A 13,364-nucleotide genomic window follows, 5' to 3' on the forward strand; every position below is an offset into this window, starting at 1 on the left:
AACTCCTTCAGTCTTTCCCATAGCAATTCCACTGGGGTCCCTGTTCCAGCTTGGAATCCCACCAGCAGTGGAGGAGTGTTCCTCTGTCTCCACATCTTCACCACCATCTGCTCTCACCTGAGTTTTTGATCTTAGCCATTCTGATTGGTATGAAGTGGAATCTCTTGGTCATTTTGATTTGTATTTCCCTGATGACTAAGGATGTTAAACATTTTTAGGTGCTTCTCAGCCATTTGAGATTCCTCAGTTGAGAATTCTTTGTTTAGCTCTGTATCCCATTTTAAATAGGGTTATTTGGTTGTCTGGAGTCTAACTTTTTGAGTTCTTTGTATATTTTGCATAATAGTTCTCTATCAGATGTAGGATTGGTAAAGATTTTAGCCCAGTCTGTTGGTTGCTGTTTTATCCTATTGACAGTGTCCTTTGTCTTTCAGAAACTTTGCAATTTTATGATGTCCCATTTGTCAATTCTTGATCTTAGAGAATAAGCCATTGGTGTTCTATTCAGGAACTTTTCCTTTGTGCCCATGAGTTAGAGACTTCTCCCTACTTTCTCTTCTATTAGATTCAGTGTATCTGGTTTTAAGTGGAGGTCCTTGATCCACTTGGACTTGAGCTTTGTACAGGAAGATAAGAATGGATAAATTTGCATTCTTCTACATGTTGACTGCTAGTCGAATGAGCACCATTTGTTGAAAATGCTGTCTTTTTTCCACTGGATGGTTTGAACTTCTTTGTTAAATATCAAGTGACCATAGGAGTGTGGGTTCATTTCTAGGTCTTCAATTCTATTCCATTGATCTATCTGCCTGTCTCTGTACCAATACCATGCAGTTTTTAACACTATTGCTCTATAGTAAAGCTTGAGGTCAGGGATGGTGATTACCACCAGAAATTCTTTTATTGTTGAGAGTGGTTTTCACTCTCCTGGTTTTTTGTTGTTGTTGTTGTTGTTGTTGTTGTTGTTGTTATTCCAGTGAATGACCAAGCCAGCTCAGTCAGTCAACAGGGTTTCAGGGAAGGGAGTGAGGATTGAAAAAGAAAAACAATTAAACAACATTATAACATTACTCCAGCCAGTGCTGAAGCTGAAGCAGCTTTAGTTCTCTCCAGCCTGCTTTTATATCCTTCTAGGTATAATCCCCAAACCACGGCCAGTTCTTAGATCAAAGACCGAGTAATCAAGCTAGTAGTAAACAAAGAGATCACACAAGATAGTCATTAAGTAAAATAGTAAGCAAGCAGAGCATATAAGGTAGAAATTCGGCAATGTAGCAAACAAAGCCCCATGGTCTTTGTTCCTAATATTCTTATCTGAGCCTACTTCCTTGTCCGAGTCTAGTGACAAATGCCAAATTCCTAGAAGGGGTTTGAAAAGCTCTCAACAGATGAATTTGAGAATTGCTCTTTCTATTTCTGTGAAGAAATGAGTCTTAATGGAGATTTCATTCAATTTGTAGATTGCTTTTGGTAAGATGGCCAGTTGTACTTGTTAATCTTGCCAGTCCATGAGCATGAGAGATCTTTCCATCTTCTGAGGTCTTCTTCACAGACCTGAAGTTCTGGTCATACAGATCTTTCACTTGCTTGGTTAGAGTCACACCAAAATATTTTATACTGTTTGTGACTATGGTGAAGGGTGCTGTTTCCCTAATTTCTTTCTCAGTCCATTTATCCTTTGAGTAGAGGAAGGATAGTGATATATTTTAGTTAATTTCATATCCAGTCACTATGCTGAAGTTGTTTATCAGCTGTAGGAGTTGTCTGGTAGAATTTTTGGGGTCACTTATATATGCTATCATATCATCTGCAAATAGTGATATTTTGACTTCTTCCTTTCCAATTTGTATCTCGCTGACCTCCTTTTGTTATCTAATTGCTCTGGCTAGAACTTTGAGTACTATATTGAATAAATAGGGAGAGAGTGGGCAGCCTTGTCTAGTCCCTGATTTTAGTGGGATTGCTACTGGTTTGCTGTATATTGTTTTTATTATGTTTAGGTATGTGCCTTGAATTCCTGATCTTTCCAAGACTTTTAACATGAAAGGGTGTTGCATTTTGTCAAAGGCTCTTTCAGCATCTAATGATTTTTTTCCTTTGAGTTTGTTTATATAATGGATTACATTGATGGATTTCTGTATATTGAACCATCCCTGCATCCCTAGGATGAAGCCTATTTGATCATGGTGAATGACTATTTAGATGTGTTCTTGGATAGAGTTTGAAAAAAAATTTTGAGCATTTTTGCATTGATATTCATAAATGAATTTGGTCTGAAATTCTCTTTCTTTGTTGGATCTTTGTGTGGTTTTGGAATCAGCATAACTGTGGCTTCATAGAGAGAATTAGGTAGTGTTCCTTCTGTTCCTATTTTGTGGAATAGTTTGAGAAGTATTGGTATTAGATCTTCTTTGAAGGTCTGATAGCATTCTGCACTAAAACCATCTGGTCTTGGGCTTTTTGTGGTTGGAAGGCTTTTAATGTATACTTCTATTCCCTTAGGTTATAAAACTGTTTAGATGGTTAATATGATCCTGATTTAACTTTGGTACCTGATATCTGTCTAGAAAATTATGCATTTCATCTAGATTTTCCAGTTTGGGCTTTTGTAGTAGGATCTGACGTTTTTTTTTTGTTTGTTTGTTTTGTTTTGTTTTGTTTTGTTTTGTTTGTTTGTTTGTTTTTTAATTTCCTCAATTTCTGTTGTTATGTCTCCCTGTTAATTTCTTATTTTGTTAATTTGGATCCTGTCTCTGTGACCTCTAGTTAGTTTGGCTAAGGGTTTATCTATCTTGTTGATTTTCTCAAAGATCCTGCCCCTAGTTTTGTTGATTCTTTTATAATGCTCATCGTTTCTACTTGGTTGACTTCAGCCTTGAGTTTGAATATTTTCTGGTTTCTAGTCCATTTGAGGGTATTTGCTTCTTTTTGATCTAGAGATTTCAGATGTGCTATCAAGCTGCTGGTGTATGATCTTTCCAGTTTCTTTATGAAGGCACCCAGAGCTATGAGTTTTCCTCTTTGCACTGCTTTCATTGTGTCTCATAAGTTTCAGGATGATGTGTCTTTATCTTAGCTATATTCTAAAAAGACTTTAATTTCTTTATTTCTTCCCTGACCAAGTTATCATTGAATAGGGTGTTGTTCAGCTTCCATGTGTATGTGGGCTTTCTGTTGTTTTTCTTGTTATTGAAGACCAACCTTAGTCCATGGTGATATGATAGAATGCACAGGATTAGCTGAGTCTTGTTTTGGGTATGATTATATGGTCAGTTCTGGAGAAGATACTGTGAGGTGCTGAGAAGGTATGTAATTTTTTGATTTAGGTTGAAATGTTCTGTAGATATCTGTTAAATCCATTTGATTCATAACTTCTATTAGTTTCACTGTGCTTCCATTTAGTTTCTGTTTCCATGATATGTCCTTTGGTGAGAGTGGGGTGTTGAATTCTCCCACTATTATTGCATGAGGTTCAGTATGTGCTTTGAGGTTTAATAATGTTTCTTTTATGAATATGAATGCTGGGTCTTCTTTACATATCCATCCTGTTAACCTATTTCTTCCTATTGGGGAACTAATTCTATTGATGTTGTGAGATATTAAGGACCAATGATTGTTGCTTCCTATTATTTTTTCTTGTTAGAAGTGGAATTATGTATATGCGGCTCTCTTCTTTTGGGTTTGTGTGAGAAGATTAATTTCTTGCTTTTTCCTGGGTGTAGTTTCTTTCCTTGTATTGGAGCTTTCCTTCTATTATCCTCTGGATCAGGGGAAAGATGTTGTTTAAATTTGGTTTTGTCATGGAATATTTTGGTTTCTCCATCTATAGTAATTGAGAATTTTTTGTTGGGTATAGTAGCCAGGGCTGGCATCTTTGTTCTCTTAGTGTCTGAATGTCCTCAGGCCAAGATGTTAGAGTTTCTGTTGAGAGGTCTGGTGTAATTCTGATAGGTCTGACTTTTTATGTTACTTGACCTTTTCACCTTACTTCTTTTAATATTCTTTCTTTGATCTGTGCATTTGGAGTTTTGATTATTATGTGACATGAGGAATTACTTTTCTGGGCCAATCTATTTGGCATGCTGTAGGCTTCTTGTATGTTTACGAGCATTTCTTTCTTTAGGTTAGGGAAGTTTTCTATAAATTTGTTGAAGATGTTTACTGGCTCTTTGAATTAGGAGTCTTTGCTTCCTTCTATACCTATTATTCTTAGGTTTGTTCTTTTCATTGTATCCTAGATTTCTTGAATGATTTGAGTTAGGAGTTTTTTGCTTTTTGTATATTCTTTGACTGTTGTGTTAATGTCTTCTATGGCATCTTCTATACCTGAGATTCTCTCTTCTATTTCTTGTATTCTGTTGGTTATGCTTGTATCTGTGACTCCTGCTCTCTTTCTTAGGTTTTCCATCTCCAGGTTTGTCCCCATTTGTGATTCTCCAGGTTTGTCCCCATTTGTGATTTCTTTATTGTTTTTATTTCCAGTTTTAGATCCTGGATGGCTTTGTTCAATTCCTTCACCTGTTTCATTGTGTTTTCCTCTATTTCTTTAAGAGATTTATGTGTTTCCTCCTTAAGGGCTTCTACTTGTTTACCTGTGTTCTCCTGGATTTCTTTAAGGCAGTTATTGGTGACCTTCTTAAAGTCCTCTATCATCGTTATGTGATGGGATTTTAGATCTGAATCATGCTTTTCAGGTGTGTTCGGGTATCCAGTGCTTGCTGTAGTGGGAGAGCTGGGTTCTGATGTTGCCAAGCAGCATTGGTTTTTGTTGCTTATGTTGTTGCATTTGCCTCTTGTCATCTGGTTATCTCTGGTGTTAAGTGGCCTTGCTCTCTGACTAGAGCCTGTCCCCCTGGTTATATTGGACCTCCTTGGGTCAGGCTGTCTCTGGGTATAGGATGGGGTTTGGAGAGTCTGATCTGTGAGCCTGACTGTGTCAGAACTCCTTGGGAACAAGCTGTCTCTGGCTATGAGCGGGGTAAGGGGTAGGGCTGAAGTATAGGATTTGGTCCCAGGCAATGATTCAAGCCAGAAGAAATGTGTTTCTTCAGCTTTTGTGGGGAGGAGTTCCTGCTTCCTCAGGGCCCCGGGGGTGTTCCAGATAGGCTAGGTATTGGGGTAGGAGCTGGAACCTGTGCATGTGGGTTGGGTGGGGAGGGCTGGAGCAAAGGATCCACTCATGGGTGTAGTTGCATATCAGAAGGAATGTATGTCTCTGGCTGGGGGAGTTCCTGCTTTCTCTGGGCCCCAGGGAGGGGTGTCCCAGTTAGGGCAGGTATTGGGGTGTCGGAGGGGGCCTCAGTCATCCTAGGTGAGTCAGAACTCCTTTAAGATGTTTTCTTTATCCTGTATCTAATTTAAGATCAACAGAACAAGTGATACAAAGTTACAGCACATATGTCTTTCCTGGAGAGCTAGAAAAATACCCTTTGCATTTCCAGGTATTTCATGGCATTTCTAGAAATGTTAATGACCTGAAATAATAATCTGTAACTCTATGCCATATTTAAATTCACTGGGGGAAAACAAATACATCTCTACTGACTATTTTCAAGACATAGTGAGCACTGATTTCTGAGCACTGCTTTTCAGAACAAGATCACAACTGCAGAAGCTCTAGGTCATCTTCTCAGGACCATGTGCACTTCACAGTGCACAAGCATGATCATTATGGAGTATGATCAGCCTTCTTCCTCCTCGCCTAGAGTCATGTGCAAAGGCTTGTGTGTAGAGTGCCTGGGTAGGCATAGACTTTGCCGGCACTCCTAGGGAAGGCTAAAGCAATTTTTCTGTCCCATTTGCTGACATCATCATTGAAATGAAATTCCCCTCAGACAAGCAGGTGCAGTTATTTTTAAGCCTCAGATTGTCCTTTCCTTACCCTGGGCAGGTGACTGGCTGGAACTGACTCAGAGCCAGAGTATGAGCTGCAGCCCAGCTCTCCTGTGGGTTCATGGCACAATGCACATGATGGCTAGCGACACTCGGCTTGTATTCACGGTCATGGTGGAAGCTTTCTAGTGGCTTTCAGTGTAGTGGGTTCCATTAATATTTGTGTAATAAATTGTGCTTCAGAAGTAGACAGAGTACATTTGTAAAGACACAGGTTTTATAGTTAAGTAGTCACACCACAGTTGAGTGTTCCAGATTCTAACCCAATGACTGCTATACAGCAGTGATTTTATTATGGATCCTCAGTAATTTAAATAGAAATACTTATCCAAAACTTTTTTGAATGTTCATTTGCTATATGCTGCTCCCAGAGCCTTGGGTTTACCCTTGATGCCAATATGATTACATTCCCCTGAAGCTGTCTGTGTTCTTCTCAGTGTCTCTTTTATAGATCTGTGTATATACACCCCTCTCTTCAGTTTGATCAGTAGTCTTGTTGTGACAATGGAGGAGCACAAAGAATTCCACATTTGGGACGGCCATTGCTACCTAGGCTCTATACTATCAGGCTGAATGTCATCTCTAGGAAACAATGTTGAACCTGCTCACAATCTGAGTAGATTTGCAGGTTTTGCCAATGTTAGCACATTTCAGAGAATACACTTTAAACACAAAATAATCCACCAATGTCTTAAGAATCTGCCTAGATAAGCTGCATTCTTTCATAAAAAATACAGGTCAGGAGGCTGGTTCTATGGGTAAGAATGCTTGCTGTACAAGGATGCCAACCTGCATCTGACCTCTCAGCACACACATGAAACAGCTGGGAATGTCTGTGTTCACCTTCCAGAGGCAAAGACGGGATGCTCACTGTAGCTTAAATGGCCACCAGCTAAGCTCTAGGTCCAAAGCAAAGACATGTTACAGGGAAAAATGCAAAGAGTGATAGAATGGAACACTCGACAGCTTCCTCTGGCCTCTGTGTGTATATATGCACACACACATCATATATAGCACACACAGATACACAGGTGCATACACACACAGACAGACAGACACACTGTAAAACAAACTTCAGGTTTCATTTATTTAACATCTGGTTACAGAGGTGCAGCTGAACCAGAGAATTTGCTGTGCTACAGAATTTACCTTTTCTCTGAGAAAGATGACCTTTTGCACTCTGGGCACAAAAAAAAGAAATTGATATTTCTTACCTTTCCTTCTAGTACAGTAAGAAAAGTTTTTTGATTTGAGGTCAAGAAGTCACATAGGACAAAAACCAAATACCTAGAAGGCAGGGAGTGGATAGACATGTTGCAGAAAACGTGCACACACATTAGTGTAGAACAACTCACTGGGGCATGTGATGAAGTTGTTACAAGTTTTCACATCTGGTCTTACCTGGGCCTTTAAATGTGTTATCCATAGGTGCATTCTATGATAAGCACAACATGTCAATAAAACAAACACACATCCATTAAGTTGGGGGAACAAGATCCAGGACATTTGCAGACCTCTGATCTGGGACATACAGCTTATAAACTATAGATGAAAGTTTTCTGTCTCACAGGAATCTCTTGCCAAGAATTTAATCTAACTCCTGTTTAGCCGAGTCTCCCATCCTCTGGAAGGAACAGAAAGAAAAGGCCTTGACATTATGTTCACAGACACACATAAAAGGGAATAAGAGTCACCAAGTCTATTTTTACTATGGAAGAACAGAGTATAAACCTTTAATTCTGCCTTGGGAAGGCAGGCTGGGAAAGTTCTACAAATGAGGCTCATCTGAAGAAGACTGGCATTGGAAGGGGGATAGAATTTTAGCACAGACGCATCTTTTGAAGAGGGAGAAATAGCAAGTGTAAAAGAGAAATGCAAGGCTCTTTGCTAAGCAGTTTGAGAATCCATATGGCTAGAGGAAGGATACCCTGGCAGGCAGGAGCGAGACAGACAGAGTGGCTGAAGCAGCCAGCAGAGGCCTTGGATGCCCGCTAAGGAAGGTTAACATTCTTCAGAGAGCGTGAGAAAAATATTGAAGTTGTTTTGTTTTTTCAGCTAGAAACTCACTTTTTCCAAAGTTTACATTAGGAAAATTAACTTGGCAGTATTATCAGTGTGACTGAGAAGAGAACAATTAGGGGACTGATTGTGTCAACCAGATGGAAACTATGATGACTTAGATGACAGCTCTGATGGTGAGAATCTCAGAGGTCACGCTGGGGACCATTGCAGACAAGGACTTGGAAAGACTGAGTCAGGTGGGCAGGCTTTTGAACCTGAGGGTGTAGGGTTAGAGTGTTGGAAGGAGAGCAGCGATACTATTAATGAAGCTGCAGAGAAGAGGTGAGAAGTGAGAAGTGAGAGGTGAGAAGGTTGTGATGCAGGTCAAGTGTCCTGAGATGATGGGGATTGGCATGTCAGGAGTTCACTGAGCTTGAGAGTTCACTAGCACTTGGCACAGAGGAGCTCTTAGGTTGTTCATTACAATAGAGGACTATCAAGCAAATTCACCAGAGAGACGAGGCCTCCAATGAAGTCTGAAGAAATCAGGAATGCAAGAGTCTCCAACTCACCAATGGGTCACAGGAGACATGACAACAAACAGGAAATGCTTTCTGCCTGCCAGGGAACATCATTAGCATCACAGTGTGCAGGGTTTTCAGTGACAATGGATCATACAGGAATCCTTGACAATTTCAGGCTCCCAGAGGGAAAGTGGGTATCAGACATAAACCACATTGCTTTGGAAACGGTTTAGGCCTAGCACACTATGCTTATCAGTTCTGGGAATGGTACAAATGCCATTGAAATCCAAGTTCCAGACACTAGCTAAGGGCTGTACTTGTGAGCAAACCTTCCACGAGATAGCAACCTCAGGCTGTGGTTGAACATGTTCCTCTAAACATCCCCTTATACGGAAAAGGACTGGGCAGAAAAAAAATGATGTCATTGAAAAAGTTAGAACAAAATGCAAGTCAAAACAACCCTGAGATTTCACCTCACACCAGTCAGAATGTTTAAGATCAAAATCTCAGGAGAAAACAGGTGCTGGTGAGGATGTGGAGAAAAAGGAACACTCCTCCACTGCTGGTGGGGTTGCAAGCTGGTACAACCACTTTGGAAATCAGTCTGGCAGTTCCTCAGAAAACTGGGCATGATACTATCAGAAGACCCTGCTATACCACTCCTGGGCACATACCCAGAGAGTTACCCAGCATGTAATAAGTATACATGCTCCACTATGTTCATAGCAGCTCTATTTATAATAGCCAGAAGCTGGAAAGAACCCAGATGTCCCTCAACGGAGGAATGGATACAGAAAATGTGGTATATTTACACTATGGAATACTACTCAGCTATTAAAAACAATGAATTCATGAAATTCTTAGGCAAGTGGGTGGAACTGGAGAATGTCATCCTGAGTGAAGTGACCCAATCACAAAAGAACACTCACGGTATGTACTCACTGATAAATGGATATTAGCTCAGAAGCTCGGAATACCCAAGTAACAATTCACATATCAAATGATGGCCAAGAAGAATGAAGGAGTGGCCCTGGTCCTGGAAAGGCTCAGTGCAGCAGTGTTGGGGAATACCAGGACAGGCAAGTGGGAAGGGCTTGATTGGAGAACAGGGGGAGGGAAGAAGGATTATGGGACTTTCGGGAGGGGGGATCCTGAAAAGGGGAAATCATTTGAAATGTAAATAAAGAATATATGGAATAAAAATGAAGAAAACCAGGTCAAATATTAAAAAAAACAAACACAAACAAAACAAAACAAAAAGTTACAACAAAGACCCCAGGCAATCCTGGAGGGTGCTGTATGGCTGTCAAAGATGTCTAACTTGAGGTCAGGGGTCAGACTTTCCTATCTTTAACACTGACCAGGAGTTAATGACTCCCTTAAGCTTCCAAGACCACTCCTGAAAAGACAAAAGGAAGGCAGTAGCCTTCCCAAAGTTGGGTGAGTCTTTCACTGTGTCATAAGCATACCCCAGCATCCAACAGAGGAGCTATTGAAGAGTGCCATTAGCTGGACAAATTGCCCCATTAATTTTTTTCTAACAGGATCCAATTCCTTTGGAGACTCTGTTGAAGTTTTGGTAGAAGAAATTAATTCCACAAGCACTCAATTCAAACAAGAAGCATTCAGAGCATAGTATTTTTGAAGCATCTTGGCATCTAGGAGTCATGATAATAGCCACGACTCTTTTTTAGGAGCCCACGTAAGAAGCTTCACTAACCACAGACATTTGTCAGAATCCTGACCTCTCTCCCAGCCACTTGGGGAATCTCTTTATTGGATTGCTTCATTCCATGCAAGGGAATCTGTTTGCCAGAGGCAGCATTCTCACTTTTGGATGAGAATAGAAGTTTCTAAGTAGTTAAATGCAATGATACGCAAACATCACTTTGTTGGAGAACATCTTTCATGTGTCTTTAGTAAGCATTGAGTCAGGGCTGGAGTAAGCATTGAGTCAGGAGTTTAGAGCACTGGTTCCTCTTCCAGAGGACTTGGATTTGATTCCCAGCACCCACATGGCAGCTCACAATTGTCTGTATTTCCAGTTCCAGAACATCCAACTCCCTCTTCTGGTCTCCATGGGCACTGAACATACATGGTTCATATGCATACACACATAAAGTAAAAATAAAATAATCTTTAAAAAAGCCTCAGGTTTTTGATGTCATGCAAATTCCAGAAGAGGTATTACAATTATTGAGAAATGAAGCTTCCATCCAGGTGGGACCCAGGTTCCTGCTGCAGCTGGGCAGTAGGGGCAGGCTGAGCTCTTGGGAGTCTGTTCTCCTGTCCTCTTCTTTTGTCTGCTCACACGTCACTGCATCAGTAAGTCCCTCTCCCAGAAGATAGAGCCAGAGCCTTGGGTATGCTTCAAAGATACCAGAAAGCATCTTATAATTAAAGTACTTGAAAGTTTGAAGGCATTTACATGGTTTCCAGAATCACTAGCAAAAGAGCCACTAACACATAAACTTAATGAACAAGACTGTGGGGCTCTGTAACCACCACTTTGGGAATTTCAATGTTCTGCTGTTGAGAGATACTGTTGATTTTGGAAATATCATTAATCACTTCCTGAAAGAACAAATAATGGGAGATTTCTTTCCAAGTTTCCAAGAAGTGTTGTCTAAGGACAGAGGGCCTTTGGGAATATCAGAATATGCTTAGAGGCCTTTGGTGAAAAACAGCCTCCCTCACCACTTGAGAAGTTCTTAAGTTCTAGCAGATGTGGTATTCCTCCTGAGTGGTCAGTCACTAAAGAAAAGGTGTATCCCTTCTTGTTCATTCTAACAGGTTCTGTTGGTCAGAAACATATTTCTCTGATGGCTGGTGATGGGAATCACAACTTGAAGATCTGGCTTTTAGAGCAAAGGCCCTTTATCAGGAAGTTAGTGTCTAGCAAAGCCAGCACTTCTGCCATCTCTGCTGTTACGAAGCCACAGAAACTCAGAAGTGCAAGATTAATGTTTGCAAGAGATGCTTGTGAGATTGAGAGAGACCAGGGGTGGTCAGCACCACACCCTTACCCTCCCACAGAGGTCAGCACCACACCCTGACCCTCCCACTGTGCCACGATGTTTTTCAACCCTATGTAGTTCAGCCATAAAACTTTTCTAGCTGTAACTTGAAACGATTTGTTTTAAAGCTATGAATAAGTAAACTCCTCCTATGATGGAGACAAGATTGACTGATCTTTCCAAGCAAGTGGTAGGAAATATATATATATATACTGTAGAACCTCAATCTCTTTTCTAGACGTCATTAAGTTGCACTGATATTAAAACTAAAACTAAATGAAGACACACCTATAGTACAGTTGTCAAAGATAAGCTGCAGCTCCTGACACATTCCTTTCCTAGTGATCAAGACCTGTCTTTCAGTTTAACTCAATGTTATCTTATTGGAAAGAAGGCAAAACTATAATGTTTTAATTTTGATATTATATAAAAGTAATACTGCTATTTACAGGATCTTTTTTTTTCCTTTTACACAAAAGAATACTAGAAGAGATCAGGCCGTGGGGCTTAGAGGTTCTGACTTCTACACTGGCAGTTATTCAAGGGAAAATGCTATCATGCTCGCATATGCTCTGGCCACTGTCACTTTGTTCTGATTGGTGTCATCTGTGCTTTATATACTCAGAACGTGTCTAAAGAGAGCATGTAAGACAGTGGTAGAATTGTCTTGAGACTTTGACCATGCCTGGGATGATGTCTCTGGTGACTGATCTCAGAATTCCAAGCTTCTACTTAGGCAACTCAGCTGTGTCCTTAAACCTGGATGGGTCTCGTTTCTTGTGGTCATACAGATCTGAGCCTTAATAACCTAAGCAAACTTTTGCTGGCAAAGCGATGAACTGGTCTCACATGTTTTCATTGCACCCGGTTATGGGGTGATGGAGTGACAACTAAACATTCTGTTCAAACATCACAAATATGAGATGCTGAATCTCTACTATTAGGGAAAAAAACACAGGTTTCAATTGTAGCACTCTGGAAATGTGTTTATAAAGAGCCAAGTAAAATAGCAACATTTAGTGAGACAATGAGTTTCTGGGTAGTGATATTAGAGCATTTTATAATGCATTCATCTCATCAGGCAGGAGAGCTGGGTGATTGGTAGAATTAGAGTCTTGGAGCTCTAATGGCTCTTTGCCTTTAAGTCCTAGTATTTCCTACTGATGCCCATGAACCTCACCACCTATTCTAACACCACATCTCCCAGCCATCAATGTCATCATCTGTATGCTACACTCCAGAAATCATGGATTCTGAAAGCTGCTCCCAACAAACCATCCTGCAAACGTTTCTGCTGCCCCTGGCTTGAGCTCCCCTGATGTCTTCAGCCCCACCATCACACTTTGCCTTGTATCTTGTACATTATATTCATAGGCTTACCGTCTCCCCACCACCAATGTCTATATAGGCTCTTGACTGAATGAGTTGGCCATGCTGTGATTCAACTACCCTGTGAATACTTAGAAAGTTACCTCTGTGAGAATCCTGCATGGCTCTTTTGTCTTGAATTTCAGCCTCCTGACACTCACCCTTGAATGTTCCCACCTTTCCTTTGCCTCTGCATATCATTATAACATTTTGCATATCCTCTAGACAGCTTTTCTTGACCACACCCCCATTCTATTCCCATTGTCTAACCAAGTCATGTGTCCCTCTCATGCTCCATGCTTACCAGAATCTACTGAATCATTTTGGGTCAACCTGTCCCACCAGACTTATTCCATCACGATGGGTTTCTATCACAAGCTGATAATGCTGCAAGTCAAACATGCACTTAAAACTCCTACCACATTCAGAACACTAGCATGCAGCTGGGGAAAATTATCTATCGAAGCCTATTTCATAGTGGAACATTGAGTACATCACATGATTTGCTGACTCCTATACTAAAGTGGAAGTAGACTACTGTTTGATACTGAAGCACGATCAT

Source organism: Apodemus sylvaticus, chromosome 9, assembly GCF_947179515.1.
Source record: "Apodemus sylvaticus chromosome 9, mApoSyl1.1, whole genome shotgun sequence".
NCBI classification, from domain to species: domain Eukaryota; kingdom Metazoa; phylum Chordata; class Mammalia; order Rodentia; family Muridae; genus Apodemus; species Apodemus sylvaticus.